The sequence below is a fragment of the Heterocephalus glaber genome, unplaced genomic scaffold (assembly GCF_053883595.1).
Source record: "Heterocephalus glaber isolate CG9 unplaced genomic scaffold, H.glaber_assembly_v1.0 deba00001150, whole genome shotgun sequence".
NCBI classification, from domain to species: domain Eukaryota; kingdom Metazoa; phylum Chordata; class Mammalia; order Rodentia; family Bathyergidae; genus Heterocephalus; species Heterocephalus glaber.
Window position 1 is genome coordinate 514,645 of NW_028258204.1, and position 21,450 is coordinate 536,094.

Sequence of the window (21,450 nt, forward strand, 5' to 3'; positions counted from 1 at the left end):
CGTGCTGATTGTCTCATGAGCGCATGCATGTGTACTCAAGTCCATAGGTTTGACAAGATTGTCTCTCTTTCATGTAGCTAGAAGCAAAGATGAGCTTCCACTTGTAACTTCAAAGCACTGCAAGCTTCCATCTTCACTTCATTTTGCTTCAATTGTGACCAAAGAGCCCTCGTCATTTCTGTTCCTGTCTTACTCCTGAGGAAATAAGGCACAATTCTTACAGTTAAATGGAACAATTTGCAATTAGAACACTCACCTTTCTTCTACTCTTGCAAGCAGGGCAGAATCAGAAGATTCTAAAGAGCTTCAAAGAGCATTTTGGTGTCAGGTGGGACTGAACAAGGCACTGAACCTCTTCTCCCAGGGAAGGAGAAGTAGATTTGGCCAGGGCATGATGGGTGACCAGGTTTGCCAGTGAGGCTAACAGAGAAGGACCATGGGTGGACATGAGTGTCAGGATGGCAGGACTGAGTCAGTGAGCACCCCCACCCCAGTCCCCCAGCAAATTCTCCACCCCTACAATGACATCAGGGACCTAGGAGGTGAGATGAAGTCTCAGCTTTCGATTTGTGCACCCTGAACAGCTTGGTGAGCTTCTGGACACCTTATCAAAGACTTATCCCCAGTGTGGCCCAGTGTGAGTGGCCTAGGGGAGAACAACAAGGGAAGAGGTACTCTAGCAAACTGCAGCCTCTCCCTGAACATGACTGAGGACTCCAGCAGAGACTGAGATTTTGGGCCTGCAGCTTCTCCTTCCCCGATCCCAGCCCCAGAGAGAGCCAACAACCAGCTTTTGCCAAGACATTTCCCTGAAACAAGAGGCAGGAAAGAAAGCTGAATTCTCTAGCTCTCTCTTTCTTAGTCAGACTCCAGGAGGTTAACAAAGAGCCCCAGTAGGTTGATGAGGAGGGATTGGATGAGAAGGAAGAAGAAGGCTCAGCTCCACATTTATGTTATGAAAAGCATGTTGAATTTGCAGAGTTTCAGAGATGATTATTTTCAGTCAGAGGTAGCAAATTGTTTTCTGAAATCACTCACATGCATGCGCACTTATAAACGTGTGGGATGCTCTTCCTAATGTGGATAGTCAGAAGCTGACTGTGGTAGCTAATGCTAAATCAGAAGCTGTCACTGTTATAGGAAGGGGACCAAGAGATGGAGGGAGGGGGAGGGAAAAGAGGGGAAAAGGAAGTAAAGAGAATTAAGATGTGTAATATACAGGTATCAACCAAGCTGCCACCATGAATGTGATTATTATGTATTGAAAACTTGTACTAATAAAAATTTTTAATTAAAAAAATAAAATTGTATCCCATAGAGCTAGACTTTTCTAAAACTTTGTATTTACCTATTACCAATAACTATCACTAGTTACTTTTTCTCTTAAAAAAATAAAGAGAAAGAAGCTGTTAACAGCATTGCAGTACTGGGCATGAAACTGTGGAGCTGTTGCTGGAGTGCACTTTGCAACTGCACCAGAGGATTATATTGTCTTCTGCCAAGTCCAGATCTGGAACTTGTCTGGAGGGAGTAGGAGGTACCTAAGGTACATTCACCTCTCCCCGCAATCACATTCTCCCATGCTTCTTCTCTTTCTTGTTTATGAAACTTCTCCCTCTCAAGAGAGCTCCCATCCCATGTAAACTTGGCCTGTGTCTCTCTTCCCTGCCCTGCTCATCTGAGCTCATTGTGTCCCCTTTCTCCTCTCCCATCCATTCCTCGGCCCACTCTAATCCAACTCTGGTTCTACTGCTTCAGTATTCTAATCTTCCTCTTATGGTTGAGATTATTGATTGCTTTCTTCTCCCGTCCCTTTCCTGGGTTTTCTGTTACTTCCTCTGGCAGCTGCATGGCAGGCTCGCCACTCCATGCTGAAATTCCTCAGGCCTGGCTCTAGACCCTTTTCTCCTGTTAACTCATCCATACCCAAGGCTTCCAGTCAGCACTCTCTGGATGATTCATCTCTTACGTAGCTGAGCTCCAGGTCTGTCTAGCCAACACCAAATTAGCATCTCTTTTGAGCATCTCAAAAACTTTCAACAACCAAACAACCTATTTGCACAATTTTTCCACTCTAGCCTGGTCCTTTCCTAAGACTTCCATCTGGGCGAACCAGCACCCATGTCCATCCTTGGCCACAAGGCAGAAGCCTATGCATGTTCCTTGAGGACTCCTCTTTCACTGCCCCACCTAGCTTCATCCTTCACAAAAACGCACAAATTCTGCCAAACGGTCCTCAGACCCTTTCATTTACTGTTTCCAGGATTATCATCCTGCCTAGACCAGGATTTTACCTCTTGCCATGGAGACCACTCCTGAATCCTCCTGGCCTCTTTCCTATGAGAAGTCTTTCTAAGATGCCATTCTGAGCATGCCACCTCCTTTGCTGAGCATGCCAGGGTATTCACTTTGCATTTAAGATAAAAAGATTTCCAAGACGGCCAGTATGGTTCTTCCATTTTTGTCACTTTACCAGTCTTTTCAATTTCATCTCACGGCTCCTACTTCCTTGCTCTTCCAGCAAATCTGGCTTTGCTTCAGTTTTTCCTACCTACCCTTTTTCATCACAGGACCCTTGGATACCAACTTAATTTCTCAGAAATACTCTCTGTCTAGTCAAACCTATTGACAACTCAAGCAGCAGCTTCTCAGAGAAAACTTTTCTGGTCTCATTAAATACATTGATTAGTTTTATAAGACTATGTATCCTTACCATTTTGCATTATAACAGTGGTGATTTTCTTTTTAAACTCATCCTTTTTATATGAGAAGGATGAAGTCTGTAACCTCCGTTGTATTGCTGCTTCTAGCACATTGCTGGCAGACAATGAGCACATGATAAATATTTACTGGAAAAAAAGGAAAGAAAGAGGTACAGGAACTTGAAAGGGGAGGAAGAAATGGGGAGAGAATGAATGAATGTGCATTCCATTTCGGAGTCGCTAGAAATGGGCCAACCTAACATGTAATAGGAAAATAGTCTACCGGAATTTACTTGTTCAACAAATATTTATGTATTCAATAATAAAGTAACAATTCTCTGTGAGCATAGTTGTTTCTTTTGGAAACCATAGGAAAATACTCAAAAGAGAGAACCAAATCACCTTTCCTTCTATAGTGAAATGATGAACCACCGTTATTTGGCATGTATCTTCCAGGACTGTCTATGTATTTTTTTGCTCCATATATATGGTTCATAAGTGGGATCATTCTATATATACTTGTTTCTTGCTTTGTTTTTTTTCTTGCTTCTTTCTTAATGATACATTGTGAACGTTTTCTCATCTTGGTGAGAATTCCTAGAACATATGGCGTTTAAAGTGCTAACATATACCCTACTGCAGGGATAATAGCAATTTAAATGCCTCTCCCTCATTGTTGGGTATTCCAGGGTTTGTCAGTTGACGGCTTCTACAATATTTGAACGCATTGTGGGGCCTCAGAGTGAAATTGAGTAATTCAAGGAACCTGGAAGGAGATGGATTTTGGAGACACGGAAGGCAGCTTTCCTGGGGAGATGAAAAGAACATTTCTTTGAGTGTAGTGACAGCGCTGCGGGCAAGAGTCCTCAGAACTGAACACCCTGTCCCTCGAGTCAGGAAGCTCTTCGTCTCTCAGGTGTGTGCCCTGGCAGGTGAGTCTACTCGCCTGGCGGGCCTGGCCCAACGTCTGACCTTCAATTCCCGAGGCGAGGGCCCAGGAGGCGCGGCTTTGACTAGCGGGACACTGCCTGCCAGACTGGTGACTCGGGGCCAAGCGCCGCCACGAGCCGGCGCAGGTCACGCCCCTTGCCCACCAATCTCACCTCCGGTCGGACTCCGTCTCCAGGCTACCTCCGCAGGTCCTCTGAACCCGCGAGTGTAGCCACACCCCCAGGTTGTGGGCCCCGCCCCCGCAATCCGGGCCCTGGGCTGCCCCGCCCCGAGGCCCGCTGGGGCGGTGCGGGGGCGGAGCTTGCGCGATGACGTGGGCGGGCGTGCGCGGTGACGGCCCGCGTCCCTGTTACTCAGCGGAGTGGCCGAGGGCGGACGACGCGGCCCGGAGCGCGGACCTGAGAGCAGCGCTGGTTAACGGCCGCGGCCACCGTCCTGAAGGTGCCTGCGCTCCCGGCAGGCTTCCGCGTAGTCGCTCGCTGCGCGGCCGGGTGAGTGCGGCGGGTGCTGGACTCCAGGGGCGGGGGCAGAGGGCCCGCCGTGTTGATGTTATTGTGTGGCCGCCGCCGCCTTCTTCTCGGCCGTGACCCCTCCGGGTGGGGGCGGCGGGCCGGCGGGCCAGCGGGCGGGCGGGGGCGCAGGAACAATAGCGGCCCGGGCGGGGTGCGGGGGACGTGGGACCCCGGCTGCCGCCCCAGCACCGCCCCCGCCCCATTCAGGTCCCGCGTCCACGTCGCGAGTAGAAAATGGAGCTGGCGGGTGGCAAGTTGGGAACACTTGGGCGAAGGTCGGGACCGCGCTCGCGTCGTCGGGTCCCCACGCCCGCCCGGCGCCCGCGGGTTCCGCGTCTAGCTCGCGGAAGCTCCTTTGTGCGGACGCGGGCATCTACAGCGCGAGGAGGATGCGATGCTCCGGCCTGGGCTGCGGGGACCCGACCCGGGTGCGGGGTGCGTGTCCCGCTTGCCGGGCTGCGGGGGCCGGCGCGCCTTTCTAGACTGGAAGTTACTCGGCCGCGACCTTTTGACTCTTTCAGTTCCTTGGGCTCTTTGTCTTGCATTTGGGTTCCCCATCCAGAAGTGGCAGAACCAAGACCATTTCAAAGTACAGTTCTCTCTTTTCATTTTCGAAAGTTCCCCATCTTTATTGTAAATTTAGTAATCCGTTGACTACACAGCATCGGACAGTCTCCAATGGTTACTATTTTTACCTCTGAAATTCAGTGATGTTCCCGGAAGAATTCTGGCCTGTCAGCCCATTGTTTTGAGATAAACATCCAGTGTATACCTCCTTGGCCATGAGAACATCTGTTTATTTCATTCATTCATTCGGCAGCTGTTCAGTACTGTGTCCAATCAGAGAGGTTTGAAGGTAAAGAGAAATATCCCTAAATGGAAGAGGATACTTTAACTGAAATGTAATAGATGTGCCTTTAAATAAGATGATTATATAAGGTGGGTGTCTTAGAGAAGGTAGAGTTATATACTCTGGCTCATTTTACTGTTTTTTAGCAGTGTGTCTCTGGAACTTCAGGAGCAATTTTATATTAGTAAGTAGAGTTGGATTTGGTCTAAATGTACAGCAGCTTTTATTTCCAAATATATTTGTTCCGTTCTGGCAGTTACCTGTATAGTTACTCATATTCCCCTGCCGGGCTTACCCTTAAACCGTAGGAGGTCAGATGCTCTGAGTGAACAAGCTCTTGGAGGCACAAAGTAAGCAGTTGAGTTAGGATTTCTTGAGGGCAGGCCTAGCTTGCAGCTCTGTTACAGCCTGGAGTATAGTAAGTGTTCAGAAGAAGTTGGATTGAGGAAAAGCTCTTTATAATTGTGAATACTTAAAATTGAGCATTTACAGAAAACTTAATATTCTCCTTGGAGTTTGGATGCTTCATGTAGACTGTCACTTCCAGATGGCTGACTAATCGGTTCGTATAGTACATTATCTGTTGTGACAACAGGGCTTTTGAGTCACTTCGGTGTCAGTTTTCGTCCTGGCATTTCTAGGCTATTCCAAAGCAAAACCTTGTCTAAATGTTTTTAGTATGATTACTAAAGGAATGTATGTTATGAGACGTGTGTTTTTATGTGTAATCAGTTGAGTATCCTCATGGTGAGAATTCCAACTGCTCCAAAATCTGAATCACTTCTGGTCCTAAGCATTTAGAAAAGTGATACTCAACCTGTGTGTATATGTGCACGTACAGACTTGTATGGTGGTACTGTATTTCGTATGACTGTTGTTATTTTGTGAATATTATTTGAAAGGTTTTTGATGACTCCTTTGTTTTAACTAGTAAAGTAAAACAAAAGAAACAACCTGCATAAATGTTTTATTAAAAACACTTAATTTCTAATTACATTTTAGAAATGCTTACTAGAAACGTTGTCATGTGCTGTTATTGTTGGTAAAGTATATGGGCCTGAAATTCAGTAATACCTGTTTATTCAAGTTGTAGCACTTTTCCATTTCACTATTTAATATGTGTTAGCATTTGTTTTGGATATGAAGGAATTTAAAGTGAACTTATTTGATCTAAGTAGAACTGAAGAAATAAAATTAATATCCTTTTAACATAAGTGTTAAAAATCTTCAGACACCAAACTTTAATTGCTTTACCTAGTTAAGGTATGTTAGATTTCAGTAGGATTATTGATTTAAAAAAAAAAACAAACACCTTTTTGTGTTAGCTCACAGTTTGTGTTCAGAACCAGAGTTAATGTTCTGTTTACTACATATTGTTGGTTTTTGAAAATAACAGCTTTATTGAGATTTATGTATCATTAAATTCACCCTTGTGTTGTGTACATTTCCTTGGTTTTAAATATTTTCAGAGTTGTACATTGATTACCACTGTTTAGTTCCAGAATCTTGTCATCACCCCAAGAAGAAACCCCATGCCCATTAGCAGTCACTCCACATTCTATTCTAAATTATGTTTTAAAGGAAAAGAGAAGAGTCTGTTAGGAAATATATTTCTTGAATGCGTTTGAAAAGGTCTCCCTTTAAGTATCCTGGCACAATGGAAAACTATATCTTTCATATTCCTTTAGGTCCTGAGGGAAAGGCCACTTGGAAATTACTATAAGAATAAATTGTATTAAAATTGAGGTTCAAATTTTAACTATTTGCTCTATGCCTAATATGAAGATTACCTTAAGATACTGGTGCTCAGTGAAATAAATTAATTTGTTGTTAAATAACTAGTCCATAACTATCCTAGTGGTATTTAAGAGATTGTTGAATAGGAGCCTACTTCTAGTTGGTTGTTTTGGCAGTGAGTTGAGTTTTGACATTTGAATCATCTACATGATTGAGATGCTTTGTTGCACCTGTGGAAGCTCTCTTAAGTCTCTGGTCAAGACAAGGGTATTGGGTAGTAGCCTTTCTGATTCATGTAGTGTAAGGAAGTCATTATAACCAAATAGCTTTAGATGTGACTCATTTGCCTGTTTCGTTGAACTGTGGTTATTGTCTTAATCATGAGCTCTTTACCTGAACGTTTTGGAAGCTTTACATTCTTGCTCCAATGCAAGTTACTTTTAACTTTGATTTAAAAACTGAATTCTGATTCAAGAGAATCTATTATCTAAAAGGTGACATGAGTATTGAAATAAGAGTCATTCTGTCATTTAAGGCTACAGTGGAACTAAAGCAGTCCAGGTATCAGTCCTGGGTTCACTTTGGACTTTTATCATCAACAAGCTCTGGAGCCTTAGGCAAGTTGTTTAACCATTCTGATTTTAGAACTGTAAAGGGAGGCTGTCAGAACTCCTTGTTTTATAGAAGGCTGTTCCCCAGTTATGTGGTTCTTCACAGACTGTTTATAAAGAGACCATGTAGGGTGATTATCATGAGCTCCAGTCATTGACAGCAGTCAAAGAGCTGCTCAGTGGTAAAATGTCTGCCTAACATGTTCAAGCCCCTGGGCAGGACCCCCTGCACTGCAGTGGGATAGGGGTGGGGATGACAATCAAAATTACCTTGTATTTTCAGAAGCACAGAAAATTGTTACTCTTTTTCTCTAATATCTCTGGACTTATAAAACAAAAGCTTCACTAATAAGCTAGAGGTTCTGTGAACGGTAGATTTTGATCATTAGGCACCGTGTCTTCTGAGACTCAGTGACATTTTTTCAGAGACTATGGAAGATGTGAAAGTGAAGAGTTCATTAGCCTCAAGCTTATGATCAAGGATGCAATTTAAGGCATATCTAAACATTATTATTGTCTTTTAAAAGATGTGTAAGGGGGCTTCTCCCAAACAAAAAGCCCACTGTAAATCTCTGAGCAGGCCAAATTTCACTGAAATGTGTTTTTTAAAATTGTGTATGCGTAAGGCCTTTCAGAGAATTTATTAGCTGCCATTATTTTTCAAAGTAGCGTGTAATATTACAGATATAACTGATATTTATGTTTCCTATTTCCCTTTAGTAAGTATTACATCAGACTTGATTAAAATCTGCTGTTCTTTAGAAAGCTAGGGGACTCAAACCTACAGGTGCCTAGGATGGGCTTTAGGGCTAGCCCTGAGCTCTAATCCATGCTCCACATCTGATTATGAGACATAAGCTTGTTCAGGTTATAAAATGTATTTGACTTATCTGTCAAATGAGATTGGTAATAGCACATCACCTTATAAAGCTGTGAGGGTTAAACAAGGTACTGCATGTGGAGTGCCTGGGACTGATGTGCCTGGTTGGTAGATGGAAGTATTCAGGACATTTTAGTTATTGTTTTCACATATTTTTAACTTGGAACAAAATGCCCGGTAAATTTAAAATAATTTTAATATGCAGTTTATATTCCAATTCTTCAGAACACACCAGTTGTTTCCTTTACATTTCTGGCAGGGGTCAGGGAGTTATTAAAATTTGATCATCTCGTCTAATCTGAATTGACCGAGGTTATTTATGTTAACATTTGAACCCAGGAATCCTCTCTGCCTTAAAATTTGAAACTATTTCAAAAACATCCGTTGAAAGGATGGTACTTGCCACATGGTACTTGCCACATTCTCTGATACAACTTTATTTCACCTTTTTTTTTTTTTTTTACCCTTTCCCCCAGCAGAGAATTGCCTAAGCATTCCTAGGTTTGTTTTAATATCTAAAGGAATGGGAATTTAGGAGCTGAGAATAGCTTTATTATGTAACCCATTTGAAGAAAATGGAATGCTATCATATCTTCTTCTCTTTTTTTCCCTTTATTTTATTTTTATTTTTTGGTACTGAGGATTGAACCCAGGGCCTTGTGCTTGCTAGATAGGGACTGTACCACTGAGTTACACCTTCACCTGATCGTATCTTTTAATTTTAATTTTATTGGGATTTTGTCACGGAACTGCCTTGTACCCATTAACAGTTCATTAAGCATTTTTTAGAATTTCTAAGTTTTTGGTTAGTTTCTGTGGTACATTTCTTGATCCTTCTTGAGGTTAGGAACTATGACATGATGACACTGATTTTCAAAATGTGCTGTATATTGAGAAACCACTCTGCCACTCCAGTTAGTGACATGGGAAACTGACTTCTACACTGAAATCTAAGTCAGTCTGTACCTTCAGTGATCTACTTATAACTTTGATAGGAAATAAGGACAAATGTAAATGCACGATTTCTAACAAGGAAGCAAATATTGTTAGTCATTTCACTAGGAATTTCTTTTGTCATTGGGACATTTGGGGATTTCCAAATCTTAGCATCTCTTGCCTGGCTTTTAAAAATAACACTTTGATAGACTGCAGAAAGCAAGATGTCTTTTCTAAACTTTGGTTGTCATTGAGAGTGTAGCACAGAGGAGGCAGAGTAAAAGTATGAGAAGTAAATTATAGCTACTCAGATACCAATTGGAGTCCTCAAACTTGTATGTTGACTCTGAAAACTTAAGGCTAGATTTGTGCTGGGAGCACTTTCTTATGTTTAATCTTTGTCTAGTAATGAGAAATACAGGCTTCACTAGTTCACATCTCCTGCTGAGATGTCCCAGACTGTCACCCCCTCATGTTTCTGAGGACACTGGACAAAAAACCAGCCACACGCACCCCTGCTTTGGTTGGCAGGAGGCATCAAAAATATTGGGAAATTGCTATTTGCTAAAAATTTTTGATGGGATAGAAAGTCACCATTCTCAGACTTGCTCCAGAGAGGGTGGCTCATGACTCAGATGCTACTTGGGTCAACCAAAGTTGAAATGAAGGAAAGTTACTGCTAGATTTCTTGGTGACTTGAGAGAGCATCACTTTTTCAGTCACCAAACAAAACCCAAAGTACCTAGTATTGTCCCATCTACTACTGAGAATTAAAAGATTTATTTACATTTTATTTTCATTTTGACTAAGTACTGTATTCACTTTGATTCAGAGTTCCAAAGATTGAAAAAGAGATAAAGAATCTCCTTTTCATTCTGTACAGCCACCAGTTCCTCCACCAGGAAACAGTGTTTAGTGTGACTCCTTCCAGAGATAGGTTATATTTGCAAAAGTAATGCAGCTGTATAAATCTTTGTCCAAAACCCTTGATCTAGATGTATTTCAGAATATTTTTTTTTTGCAATTGTAGAAAGATAGTATAGTGTATCTACCATATTAACCAAAATCCTTAATGGGAAATGGTAATCAAAAACAATGATTCCCTATTGAAAATACAAATAGTACATCAAGTGGGACGGATAGAGCTTATAAAGCCCTTTTTGCCAGTTCCTGTCAAATTTGGCTGCCAAATATGTTTGTACTAAACTTTTTTAAAAAACATCTTCTAGTTTGAATAGATTTTGGTCTTGCCAGTCATTAACTATTCCTCACATATGTAGTGTGTATTCTCTTCCCCCTTCCCCAATCCAAGTTGTTGGATACAATGTACACTGCCCATTGCCTTTATTCTCAATATAGTTTAGAGATTATTTTCTGTTATGTACTGTAAAAAGCATGTTTCCTTCTCCCTCCACTTCTCTCTTTTTAAACCTCCTGGTATTCTGTTTGTCAATCAGTTTGGGCTGATATAGCACAATATCATGAAATAGGTGGCTTGAACAAAAGAAATGTCTTTCTCACACAATTCAAGAAGCTGGGAAGCTCAAGGGCAGGATACTAAGCAGCTTGGTTACCTGGTGAGGGCCTCCTCTTCATTTGACCAGCTCAGTTCCCTAGTAGACCCCTGCCTTCTACCTGCATCCTCATGTGGTCACAGAGAGCTCTGGTGTCTTTGGACACTAATTTCATTGTGGTCCCCACCTTTATGATCTCCTGGAAACCTTGTTACTTCCCACAGCCCACACCTCTGAATACCATCACATTGGATATTAGGGCTTCAACATATGCATGGGAGGGGGCATACAAATGTTCAGTTCTTAGCACCATTACACAAATGTACCATTTAATTAATCAGCTCCTTTTTATGTACATTTAGGTTGGTTTGAGTCTTGCTATCAAAAGCTGTAGTGTAGTGGATTACCTTGTGTATGCATCATTTTATACTTACATAGAAATGTACAGGATAAATTTCTAGAGGTGTAATTATCAGGGCAGAGCATATGTGCATTTGTAGTTTTGCCTTATATTGCTAAAGTGCAGCCTGTAGAGGTTGTCCAGGTTATATTCTCCCAGCACTAAGGACACTGCTTCTTTCCTGTTCACCATTATGAATGAGATAGATAGAACATCTTTCAAGAGTTAATTGTATTTCCTTTTTTGTGAACTGTTGCTATCCTTGCATATTTTTCTGTTGCTCATTTTCTTAAATTGTATTTATTTTTACATGACAGGAATTAATTCCATGCTATTTCTGGAGATTTTTTTTAAACCTAATTTGCTGTTTGCCTTTCCTACCCTAAGATGGTATGAGTGAGCCAAGTGTTATTTATTTATTTATTTATAACAGGTGACTGTTGAGTTATGTTAACGTTATTTAATAAACAGTCCATGTTGGTCTTTTTAAAAATACCACCTTTATCAGTTACTGAATTTTCATGTGTATTGTACCATTTCTGTTCCATTGACTCATCTGTCTGTTTAGGAACCAAGCCACCCTGTTTTAATTTTTTTTTTTTTGAGATTTGAAGGATTATTTAACATTAGCATTTTATAGAATATAAACTCAATTCAAGAGCTGAGGAAGAGAGAGTGTTTTCAGCAAACGGCACTAGAACACCTGGTATCCGTCTATAAAAAATTAACCTCAACCATTTTTTTCCATACATGAAAATAACTTGAAGGGATCTATGAACCTAAATAAGAAAGCCTAAAAGTATAAAACTTTAAGAAGAAATTGTAAGGGAAAATGTTTATGAATTCAGGGTAGGCAAGAACTACCTAGTATACAAAAAACATGATGTATAAAAGAAAAAAATTGATAAATGAGATTCCATCAAAATTTAGAACTTTAAATGACATCGTTAAAATGAAAAGTAGTCCTTAAACAGACCATATTTACAATGCATATAACCTATGAGCAGAATATATGAAGAATTCTTAGAGCTCATTAATAGACAACCTAATTAAAATGTAGACATAAGAAGATGATAAATAGCCAGTATAGCACAAGGAATGGTGTGCAACTCTAGAATCAGAAAAATACTAATCAGTACAATAAGAAGATTGAATTATACACTCATTAGGGAGATGAAGTCAAAAGTTGTAAAAGCCTTGTCATGACTTTTTCTTTTTTGTTGGATTCTCCCCCTTTGCGTTTAATTTGTCACGCCCAATGGATTCATTCTGCTGGGTTTCCTGGGGTTGTGATCCTCATTGTCTTTTCCTAGGGTATTGTCTAAAATTTTTTGGAGTGCCAGTTTGATATTCATGAAGTTCCTGAGGTGCTTTTTATCATGAAAGTATCTTATTTCTCCATCAATTTTGAAAGATAGTTTTGCAGGGTACATCAATCTGGGTTGGAGGCTATTTTCCTGTAGGGCTTGAAATACATCACTCCAAGCTCTTCTTGCCTTGAGGGTTTGCATTGAGAAGTCTGCTGTGATTCTGATGGGCTTCCCTTTGTTTGTGATTTGTTTCTTTTCTCTCACTGCTTGTAGAATTTTGTTCTTCTGTTGGATTTCTGGAATCCTAACTATTATATGCCTGTGTGTAGATTTTTTTTTTGATCAAGGCTATTTGGAGTCCTATATGCCTCACTTATCTGTATGTCAAGATCTTTTCCCCTCCTTGGGACGTTTTCTGCCATCACTTCTGTGAACAGTTTTTTATGTCATCTGCACTCTCTCCTCTTTCCTCACTGACTCCAATCAGCCTTATGTTATTCTTCTTTGCATTGTCTGGCAGCTGCTGGATTGATTTCTCGTGTTCCTTTACAATTTTAAAGCAATTTTTCTTTTCCTGGTCACTAATTGCAATCTTTTCATCTATATCTGAAGTTCTATCCTCACATTGGTTCATTCTGCTCTGAAGACTTTTGATGGAGTTTTTAATCTCCTAGAAATCTGTTTGTATCTGTTATGGATTCCATTTGTTTCCTATGTTGGGATCCCATCATGTTCCTCAGATCCTCTATTTTTTTTATCTGTGTCCTCTCTAGATTTATTAATCATGTCCTGCACCATGAGCAAAATCTTTGCTGTTATCTGAGTAATTATTTCTGATTTCATTTTTCCCAGATCCTCTTTTGTTGCCAGTTCAGAGAGTCCAGGTGGTTGAGTATCAGATTATTCCATCCTTTGGGGTTGCTTTAGGTGATCCAGAAGTCTGTTTTTGAGGCTTGTTTATGTGTCTTCTCATTTCCACGGGGGGTGGGGGTGGGGTGCTTCTGGTGCCCACGCGGCTCACCTTCTCTGCTCTAGGAGCTTGGGATGGCAGCGGGGGAGCTTCCTTCTGGGTGCTGGGACCAGCTCAGCTTCTCTGCCCTAGGAGCTTGGGATGGCGGCTGGGGAGGTTCCTTCCCGGTCCTGGGACCCGCTTAGCTTCTCTGCCCTCTGATTCGGTGTTTTCAGCATGACTGGCGACCTCGGGACCGCGTCCACAGACCTACCTGTCTGCAGCGGGCTGATTCGGTGTTTTCTGCACGACTGGCCCTGTTTTAATTATTACAGCTTATACTGTGCTTTCTGTTAGGACTAATTCCCTTTGATTTCTTTTACAGATTTTTTTTTCCTTGTTTGTTTTGTATGAACTTTTTGAATCAGCCTGTCTAGTCCATTCACCTCCTCTGCCAATCTTTTTGTCATTTCTTTTGAGATCACTTGATTTTTTCCATTATCAAAGTCAAATTTACTTACAGTACACTGCACAAACATTATTCTTGAACAGCCTAGCAGAAGTTGGCATATATATAAATACACTGGTGTAACTTTCAGGTCAAGATACAGAACATTTCCATTACTGAGTTTCCCCATATCCTTTCAAGTTGGTAGTTTCTTCACTTGTCCCTGACTGTGTTTGACGTCAGTTAATAGATTCAGTTTGACATTAGAACTTTTTAATACGAGAATTTACAGGTTTATGATATTGTGGAAATCTTAACCTTTATGTTTGTTGGAGTTTTTTGGGGGAGTCCCTAAGCATTTTAAAGTTTTTTTCCTATCAGTTTTCTATGTTTAAATTTTTTGTGTCACTCATTTTTCTTGCTGTTGAAAATAGCATCTTTTTCATTTTCTTATTCTCTGTATATAAGAAAGCTGTTTATTTTGTGTATAGATAATATTTTCTATATTAAATTATAAGCCCCCTTTTTATTTTTTAGGTATAAATCATGCCGACTTTTTTGTTTCCTTTGAATTTTTACCTCCTCTCCCCAACTTTTATACCCCTATTTTTTCTTTTAGATATTGATAGCAGTTATTTAAGAAGTTTGCAGTTTTCTTTCATAATATGTAAAACAAGAACTACAATATCTTATCTATATATTTAAGTAAGACATGAGTAATAATGAAATTGGGGTGAGATTATTGTTATTAGAGATTAAAAATTGGGCAGATATAAGTATTAGAGTAGTATGAAATTGTCTCTAAAGCTAATGTAAATACATTTTAAATAAATTCTTTTAAATGGACAAGTTGGTGATCATTTGATATGGAATGCAGAATTACTAATTCTTAATTTCCTTGGGTCTTACTTGACACATTTGGACTGCTTTCTGTAGCAGCAGAACCTAGAGACAGTTTCCAGAAATGTAGCTTAATTTGCTGCCAGGGAACATACAGCCAAGTTAGAGGTCAAGATCTGGAGCAGTGAGAATTAAGTGTGTGAAAAAGAAGGTGTTAATGCTTAGAAAATGGTTTTTACAGGGCCGGGGATTTAGCGCAGTGGTTCTGCTGCCTGCCTTGCAAGTGCAGGGTCCTGAGTTCGATCCCCAGTACCAAAAAAAGAAAAAAGAAAATGGTCTTGACAAAAATAAGCAGGTCAGAAAGACATGGAGATGGGGGAGGGGAAGGGAGTGTGCCTTGGCCCTAGGTTTGCGGTAACTTATCTTTATGAAATTATGCAGTACTTGGTTGAAGATCCCTAGCTGTAATTCAGTAGAGATCTCACTTATTAATGGAGAGTACATAGTTTATTTTGTCTTTCCTCTTTGAACCCTGCCCCCTAAAAAAAGCTGAAGCAGTTTACTATTCAAGGACCCATACGTTGTTGAGTAAGGTAGAAACAAAAAATTAGAATTCAGGGAAAACAAGAATCTAGAATATCCTAATAACATAATAAATATTCAGTGTTTAATCGTACTACAAGCACTGTTCTGATGTTTTACATGTGGTGTTTAAATGCTCCATGATGATCCTAGGAACCATTATTCCCATTTTATAGATGAGGAAACAGGCACAAATAAATTATGTAAGAAGTTGTTGGTGATCTTGATGAACAGGTTTATTAGAGTGGGAAGAAAGCCAAATTGAAGTTGGTTAAAAAGCAGTGAATGCGATTTTTTTTTTTGGTCCTGGGAATCAAACTCAGGACCTTGCACTTGCCAGGCAGGTGCGGTGCCACTAAGCTAAATCCCCAGCCCCCTAATGCATTTTTTTTTTAAAGAGTGAGAAAGGAGCAAGTGCAGATTGATGGATGTAGACAATTTTTTCAAGATAGTTTTGAAGTGGATGGGTAAAGGAAAACATGGGGTCCAAACAGTGAGAAAAGGAGAATGTCCAGGAAAGACATTACAGGGAAGAGACAGTTTGGCTCCTGTCTCTAAGACACAGTTTGAAGAGAAATCCTTCCAGGGAAGTTTGGTGATTAGAAAATGGAAGTTTAGACTACTGCCTTTCATCCCTTGTGGCTTCTGTTTTCTCAATGATACAGGAGATTCACATGCACAGAAAGGGATGGGAGTATGGGGAGTTTGAAGCAGTTTGCCAAGAGGTATTGATTGTTCACTTAAGGCGTGAAATCTTGAATTTAAAGTGGTATCAGTCTGCATTTGTGATTGTTTCCAGCATTAACTGATTAGATATGAGTACAGATAAGGCAGATAGTTGGGTTTATTCAGAGTGAGGTTTGCCAGGGGTATCAGTCATCATGGTCCAGAGAAACAACCAGTAGGAGATGTAGATGGATGGATAGACTACCTGAGATTTCAAGGAATTGTGAGGATTGCAAGTCTGAAATCTGTGGAGCAGATAGGCAGGAAACTCTTGGACCAAGCTAATGCTGTGGTCTTGAGGCAGGATATCATCTTCCTATCGGAAACCTGTTTTCACTTTAAAGACTTTCAACTTCTTAAATGAGGCCTGACCATATTATCATTATCAAGGATAATCTTCTTTCTGTACTTAAAATCAGCTCATTATAGATATTAACCACATCTACAAAACATCTTCATAGGATCACCTGGATTTATGTTCAATATAATGACTGCATACTGCAGTGTCGCCAAGTTGACACACAAAGCTAAACATCACATTAAGTCAGTTAAGAGAAGGAAAAGTGGACAAGGGAAAAAGAGAGCTTAAAGGGAATGCTTAGAGAAGTAATGATGAATTATAACACCTAACATTGGTCAGTAAAGGAGATGAGGTGAGAATGTGTAGTATGAATATGGTAGCACCAAGGTAATGGAGTTTTCATTTAAAATTACTGTAGGGGGCTGGAGGGTAAGTAAGTGAACCTGCAGGATTGGATGTCATGATCAAAAGGGGATGCCTGAAAGAAAGGTTTCACAAGGGTAATAGTTCCTGTCATTGATAAAACCCAGGATGCTTTTGGGTGTGGACTGCTAAGGTGGAAATGAAGGACAAATCTGTGCATGTGAGGAAGCCAAGGGATTAGAGTGGCGTTAGGATGTAGCTCAGGGTAGATTACTTGCCTAACATGAGTGATGCCCTGTGTTTGATCCCCTGGCACCCCACTTCCACCCCCCAAACACACAGAAGGAGGAAGGAAGGGAAGGAGACTAATTAAAAGGGTCCATCTACATGAAAGATGAAGTCAGAAAATGGTGATAAGAGTTAAGGATGTATTCAGTGAACCACTTGCTAATGTCCTTGAAGAATGAGGGACAATTGAAGGAAGGATAGATGCCAATAAGAAAACATAAATACAGTATAAATGGTTGTTTGCTTTTTAAAAAGTAGCAATTTCAAAAGGCCAAGTGAAGCAATTAGGGATGAGGAATTGGGTAAAATGGAGGGTGAATAGAGCATTACGGGAATGGCAGTTAAGGGAGAGTTGAACTTTTTCCTATAACTGAAGTAAGCAGGATTGAAGTGTAGTGGGATTAGCCTTCATGATAGATGAGAATGGTTTTTGGTTCTAGTGTTATTGGACTCTTCAAATGAAATTAAATAGAAAATCAGAGTGTATCACAAGTAATAAGGAACTAAGAATTTTTTAAACAGTTTTGTTATAATTCGTATACCATTAGAGTTCACCCATTTGAAGTATACAATTCAAGGGCTTTTCATACTGAACATTCATGTAGCCATCACCACAGTTCAGCTTTAGAACATATTTGTCAACCCCCAGAAATGCACCTCATGCTCATTATCACTCACTCTCCCCTTCCCCCACCTCATTCCAAAGCAGCCACTTAATCTTCTCTTCACCGTAGAGTTGCCTATTTTGGATAGTTTGTTATATAGTATATTTTCATTTGTGACTGGCTTATTGCACTTACTGTAAGCTTTTTGAGATTCATTCATCATGTAGTATGTATCAGTAGTCTGTTCCTTTTTATTGCCTAATATTCCATTATTCAGGTATTCCATACTTTATTTATCTACTGTTCATTTGATGGTCATTTGGATTGTTTCCACTTTTTGGCTAAAGTTAATACTGTCATAAACATTCGTGCATAAGTTTTTATGTGTTGTATTTTTTTTTTAACTTGGTTATATACTCAGGAGTGAAATTACTGGGTCATATGGATGACTCAAATGTTTAACATTTTGAGGAACTACCAAGCTATTTCTCAAAACTGGTGGTACCATTTGACATAACTGCCAGCAAGGTGCAAAGGTTCAAATTTCTCTGCATCCTACTCAAGCTTGTTGTTGTCTGTCTTGAATAGTATTGATTTGCATTTCCCCAGTAGGTAGTGATGTTGAGTATCTTCTCATGTGCGCATTGGCCATTTGTATATCTTCCTGGGAGAAATATTTATTCAGATCCTTTGCCTGTGTAAAAAAATTGTTAGTTTTACATACAAATACTTAAGCAGATCTGTGATTGTAAGTATTTTCTCTTGTTTTGGGGGTTGTCTTTTTACTTTCTTGCTGGCATTGTTTATAGCACAAAAGATTTTAATTTTAATGAAATCAAATGTCTGTGGTTTTTATCTATTAATCTATTTTATCTATGTTTGATGGTGCTTTTGGTATCTTATGTAAGAAACCATTGTCCAGCTCAAAAGTCATGACAATTAGCCCTGTGTTTTCTTGCAAATTTGTTTGAATTCCTTTGTGTGTGTGTGAATGTGATAAAGGGGTCAAACTTCATTCTTTTGCATGTGGATATGCAGTTGTCCTAGCACCATTTATTGAAAAGTACCACTCTTAATGGTCTTGGCATTCTTATTTGTTTTAATGTTTATTTCTTTTGACTCTTGGTTCTATTTTTATGTCAGCCTCATTGCATTGAGTACTGGACCTCAGAAGTTTTTTTTTTTTTTGGAAATTGTTTCGATTAAGTATGAGTGTACTTAGAGATAGATACACACAGAGGTGTGTATATGTAATAAATTGTAAAATCTTGGAAAACTGACTTGAGATGTGGTAGCCCCCTGAAACAGTTCATTCTCTTAGCAGTGTAATGGGATGTCTCCCTCACAGGGAACCAATAGATAAGGCAGGTAAAAGGGCCTGCCTATGGGTATATGAATTCCTTTTGGATTAGATGACTGATTTTTCTTACTTTAGTAGATAAAATTTTTTTCAGGTACATGTGGACTAAAGAAAGGCTTAGAACAGCTGTGAGAACTCCTGAACCAGCAGTAAGAGAGGAATTTATGCAAGCATTGTGGAATGTTGTATAATTTGAAGTTAGTGTTTTACACTGGGCCAGTCTTTTGTGATTGTCTTTTAAAACCACACACACACAAATTTTGTTTGATGTATTAAGCGTGTCTGTATGAAATGCCTTTATTATCTGGATCCTCTATAAGGTCTGATTCTGTAGGCTTTGCGTCACTTGTATGTCCTGGTCTTGTGACGTGGATGTTTTTTATTATGGCATTATATATGAAAAGTATATGGAGGTGTCATTTAATGTTTGAGAGCATCTCCTTTTAGAGAGAATTTTTGTTTACTTTTGGCAGAAAGCTAGCTAGTGGTACCAACAGTCCTGAATCATCGTAATCCAGTCAGAGAGTAAGATATTTTAAAATGAGGCTCTGGAAGTCTGTAAAGCCTGGCCTATTTTGTGTTTTATCCCTCCTAGAATGTGACCCTTTGGAGTTCCAACATAAAGCCAGAGGTATTAACAGCCCATTTCCCCACTCCCACACTTTCTTGGGGTCTTAATGGCAGTATTCAATCTTCCCTACCCTTGTAAATCTGTTGAAAGTTCATCTCATGCAGATGAAAACAACATTGAGATTCCACCTCACCCCAGAAAGAATGGCTGCTATAAAGAAATCGACAAATAACAAATGCTGGCGGGTTGTGGGGAAAAAGGAACCCTTCTCCATTGTTGGTGGGAGTGCAGACTGGTGCAACCACTGTGGAAGTCAGTGTGGAGATACCTCAAAGAACTAGGACTAGAGGTCCCATTTGACCCAGCTATTCCCCTGCTGGGTATCTTCCCAAAAGAATTAAAAGAATCATACCACAACGATATATGTGCACCCATGTTCATAGCAGCACAGTTTGTAGTAGCTGAAGCTTGGAAGCAACCCAAGTGCCCATCAACTGGAAACTGGATAAAGAAAATGTGGGGTTTTTTATAAAATGGAGTAGTACTCTGCCTTAATGAACGAAAAACTAGAGTTATCTATAGCTAAATGGATGCATATTGAGGCCATACTCTTAAGTGAAATAAATAGGACACACGTGTAAATACCGAATAGTTTCACTAGTTTGAGAAACTGATAGTGTAAACAAGGGTTAAAATGATTAAAATGAATAATTGATAATTTGAAATAGGAAAAAAGGTCCAAAGATGAAGGAGTGAAGGGAGGGGAAGGGAAAAGGAAAAGAGAGAAAGGAAAAACTATAAGAAAAGAAAAAAAAAATGGAAATGAAATCTATGTAAATAGGGAAGGGTGGAGGGGGTGAAGGGTGCACAGGTAATGGGGGAAAAAAAAGTAAGAACCAAGATATATCATGTACAGGTACAAACACCCAATGATAAATGTAAACGAATTGTACACCTAAAATGTACCAATAAAAGAACTAAAAGAAAAACAAAACAAAACGAAAGTTCATCTCAGCAGCTACCTTTCAGGCATTGGCAGATACCCCTAGAGAAAAAATGGCTCCAGGTGCCAGGCTCACTGCTGAGGATTTCCTTACATTTCTGGAGCTTGGTGTCTATGCTGTTTTTCTGCCTTGTTATTTCTGTGATGCCTTCAGAGAGGTTTTTATTTTATTTTTTTTTCCTAATTTCTCCTGGGGCCTTGGAGTGGTGTCCAGTTTTCTAGTTGCTCTCAGTAAGAGAGTAGGTCTGAATTACCTAGTTCAACTTTGTAAGGAAAGTAATTTGTTAGCTTTATGTCCTAAGATTCCCTATTTGAAATTCTAGTATATGGGGTTTTAGTTTTTCCTTGGTGTGAGATTTTGTGTGCTGGTTTCTACACATTGTAGCAGTTACCAGAAAAAGAGGAAAATAGGATCAGAAATAGAGAAGGGAAGAAAAAGCAGAGAAAAGTAGGTATTTTTGCAGAATTCAGGAGAGATAAAGGTAGGGCAACATTTTTGTTTGTTGCTGAGAAAGGGCAGTCACATAAAAGGAAGTGATACTTGTATTGGCATGTTGTTACAGTTAAAAGGCTGTGCAGTGGTGGCGAACCTATGGCACAAGTGTCATAGTGGGCCATTTGTTGTCATTGAAAGCTCTAAAAGGTTTGCCATCACTATAGAATCCAAGGTATTATGAAGGGGGTATTGAGCAGTCATGTTGGGTAAAAATTTTAAAATTGTTCCACAGAGAAACCTCACAATAAACTTTGAGTTATTTTTACTTAATTTTTAAAACATTCATCAGTATATGTTTGCAGTACATAATGATTACTTTCATCATGGGGAGCTGGTACAAGTACATAATGCTACTCAGTTCTTTTTACCTCTCCTTCCCCTCTCCTCCTTCCCTACTCCCTCCATCTCTTGGTTCCCTTCCCTTTGCAAACATCTATCTCCGGTTTCCTAAGTGAGAGAGTTAATTTTGGGGCTAGACTAATAATTGTATCTTACAGCAGACCATATCTGCAGCA

At 39.8% G+C, this 21,450-nt stretch overlaps 1 protein-coding gene across 7 annotated transcripts in view; it reads left to right on the plus strand.

Moving 5' to 3' along the window:
- The first annotated feature begins 3,965 nt into the window (after positions 1–3,965).
- Positions 3,966–21,450, plus strand: part of Mapk8 (mitogen-activated protein kinase 8) — a 97,800-nt gene continuing 80,315 nt past the window's right edge. For 4 of the 7 annotated variants that reach the window (XM_087210582.1, XM_087210578.1, XM_087210581.1 and 1 more), the window contains exon 1: positions 3,966–4,144. The gene's annotated coding sequence lies outside the window, so the exon portion shown is untranslated. The remainder of the gene's footprint in view (positions 4,145–21,450) is intronic. The other 3 variants (XM_087210580.1, XM_087210579.1, XM_087210583.1) reach the window with 2 other exon arrangements.